This window comes from Mus pahari, chromosome 18 (genome assembly GCF_900095145.1).
Source record: "Mus pahari chromosome 18, PAHARI_EIJ_v1.1, whole genome shotgun sequence".
Classification (NCBI taxonomy): Eukaryota; Metazoa; Chordata; class Mammalia; order Rodentia; family Muridae; genus Mus; species Mus pahari.
In genome coordinates, this window is record NC_034607.1 from 3,493,102 (window position 1) to 3,496,733 (window position 3,632).

The window sequence follows — 3,632 nt, forward strand, 5'->3', positions numbered from 1 at the left end:
ACACTCCAGAAGAGGGAGTCAGATTCCATTACAGATGGTTGTGAGCCACCATGTGGTTGCTGGGATTTGAACTCTGCACCTTTGGAAGAGCAGTTGGGTGCTCTTACCCGCTGAGCCATCTCACCGGCCCGGAACTGAACTCTTGTCCTCTGCAAGAGCAGCAAGTTGTCCTGAACCATGGGCCATCACGCCAGCCTCCCTTCTCCCCTTTTAAACCTTTTTCTTCGGAGACAGGGTCTCACTGTGCTGCTCAAGCTGCCTTTGAACTCACTCTGTAGCCCAGGTTGGGCTTGAACTTGTCACCCTCCAACTTCAGCCTCCAAGAAGTTGAAACTATAGACCTGAGACTGTCAGAACCAGCAAGACTCACTCCAGTAGCAACCCTTTCCCAAGGCAATAACTCATGCCAACAAGTCCCCACTAATCTACCCAGTGACTTACCTACCTTCCAATAGATTAACCTCTTACAGGTCCTGCATCTCTCAATATCCCCACATTGGATACCTGAGAGGGATACTCTAAGGCATATGTAAACCATAGCATCTGTGTTTAAAACTAGACCAATCATTAATGAGCTCCCGTCACCCCAGTGCAACAAGGTTGAAATCATGGTCTTTTGAGAGCAGTGTTTAAATGCCCTTCTCTGTGGGTGCTCTGAGCATTTCTTATATCCACCCGACGACACTTTTTTTTTTTTAGATTGACAATTTATGAGTATGAGTATTTTTCCTGTATGTATGTCTATGCACCTTATCCATGTCTGGTACCCATAGACACCAGAAGAGGGAGTCAGATCTCATGGAACTGGGGTTAAGGGAGATTGTTAGTCAGGAGACAGTTGCTGGGAACCAAACCCTAAAACAGTAACTACTCAGCTGATGGCAGTGGTGCACACCTTCAATCCCAGCACTTGGGAGCCAAAGGCTGGCGAATCTCTGAGTTCAAGGCCAGCCTGGTCTACAGAGTGAGTTCCAGAACAGCCAGGGCTACACAGAGAAACCCTGTCTGGAAAACCAAAAAAACCAATAAAACAAACAAACAAAAAAACCCAAAAAGCAACAATTACTTTAAACTGCCAAGCCATAGTCCTGGCCCCCTGTTTCTTATATTCTGTGGATACATCTGACACACCTGCTTCCACCCCCAACATTACAAAGATGTCACCATGCTAATCCCTGGAATTTATGGATACATTGTATCACTCAGCGAAGGGAAACACTGCTCCTGAATCAGCTCAGGTTGTTAGTCATCTGACTTTACTATAAAGGGATTATCCAGGATTATCAGGGTGGGTCCAATATAAACACAGGGTTTCAGATTGTGAGCATGGGAGGCAGAAGAGGAAGCCAGGTGACCCAGTGTGGGGCTTGGAAGGAGGGAGAAGGGAGCCAAGAGGCCAGAAACTGTAGCACAGCCAATTTCAGCTTATCCCCGACAAGCTTACAAATAAATGAGACTCAGACCGTGCTTATTTCATTTGGCTTTGACAATTATTGGGGTGGTTTTGGTTGTAATCCTTAATCTACTTTTCTAAATGCTGGCCTGTTACCTCCCGAGCGGTGTTCCCCAAATACTTGCTGTTTCTCCTGGCCATGAGCTCATGGTTTCTAGCCCTTATCCTGAACCCTGAATACTAATAGCTCAGAGGATAGATACCTGTCTATCTCTAATGCTTTAAAGACTTATAAATATAAAGGTTTTGTGTCTTTTATCTGGGAACTAAATGATCAAATGTGGGGTAGAAACTCCCGATTGAGATTAAATATTTACTGCAACAAGAAACACAGGTGGCCATGGAAACTGGAAAAAGCCACAAGTATAATCTCTCTAGAGACGCCATGACAGGACTCAGTCCTCAGATCCCTCTGTTTGAACCCAGAAAGACCCATTTTAGACTTTTGTTGTAAGGAATGGTGACTGGCTGGAGAGATGGCTCCATGGTTAAGAACATTGGTTGCTCTTGAGAGAACCAGAGTTCAGTTCCCAGAACCAATGTCAGGCTCCTCACAACCACCTATAATTCCAGCTCTAGGAGTCTGACGCCCTCTTCTGGCCTCCTCGGGCACTACACTCACATGCATATCCCTCTGTCTCCCCTAACAGGTGCGCGCGCGTGCGTGTGCACACACACACACACATGTAATTAAGAATAAGATAAAGGGGCTGGAGAGATGGCTCAGCAGTTAAGAGCACTAACTGAGCCGGGCGTGGTGGCTCATGCCTTTAATCCCAGCACTCGGGAGGCAGAGGCAGGTGGGTTTCTGAGTTCGAGGCCAGCCTGGTCTACAAAGTGAGCTCCAGGACAGCCAGGACTACACAGAGAAACCCTGTCTCGAAAAACCAAAAAAAAAAAAAAAAAAAAAAAAAGCACTAACTGCTCTTCCAGAGGTCTTGAGTTCAGTTCCCAACAACCACATGGTGGCTCACAACCATCTGTAATGGGCATCTGTGGAGGGCCTTTTGGGGTGCCATTTGGCAGGAATCTGACATTGTCCATGACAAGGAAGTAAGTCCAGACAGGAATCTGACATTAGAGCACGACAAAGAAGTAAGTCCAGGGACCTGGCATTGGCTAAGGACAAGGAAATGAGAACCTGGTTTTAGGGTAGAACAAAGAAGTAGGCTCTGATATGTTGATCATCCTTAGAAACAACTATCACTGGAGTGATCATGGGGCTTTGTGGTTTATTGTATTGCTTGTTCCTTGACTATTGTTGTTGTTAGTTCCTCATTATATTGCTCACCCTTAATACTTGTATGTAATTAAAATGGTATAAAAAACAGATTGGGAAAATTAAATTTTCCTTCAGTCTCAGAACTGACTGGGGTCATGCTACAATGTTGTCTAACTGTCTTTTTTCGTTTTAATCCTCACTTCCACACTGGAGAACCTATTGACTGACTGAGCAGGCTTGGTCAGGTGGCACCCCAATATCAGAACTCTAGTAAGCGGGGTACAGTGAAGGACACCACGGGAGTTGGAAGCATGTGCAAAGGAAAGTAAAGAAGATTTGGGCCAGTGGTGAATAAACCTTGTAGAAGGACAAGGCAAAGGTAAAATGTGTTTTGTGTATGTGTTTAGAGCTATGTGAAAATCTAGAGAAGTGATGGTAATTCTTTCTTTCTTTTTTTTTTTAAAGATTTATTTATTTATTATATGTAAGTACACTGTAGCTGTCTTCAGACACTCTAGAAGAGGGCGTCAGATCCTGTTAGGGGTGGTTGTGAGCCACCATGTGGTTGCTGGGATTCGAACTCTGGACCTTTGGAAGAGCAGTCGGGTGCTCTTACCCACTGAGCCATCTCACCAGCCCATGATGGTAATTCTTATAGGTGCTTTTTAGTCTTTGGACCCAGACTAGAGATAGTTTACCCCTGAGACATGAGAGAATGGGTTTGAGAAATCAGTCCTCTCCAACTATCTGGGGATGATTTGGCGAAAGAGAAGGAAAATGAATGTAAGCTGTTTAGAGCTCTCCTAGGGACAGGAGGAGGTCCGGAGTCGACCTGCCTCCTCTCTGGCTCCTACTGGAGGAATGCTTGGTTCTGGGTCTATTAAGAAGAATATCTAGGGCTGGTGAGATGGCTCAGCGGGTAAGAGCACCGACTGCTCTTCCAAAGGTCCAGAGTTC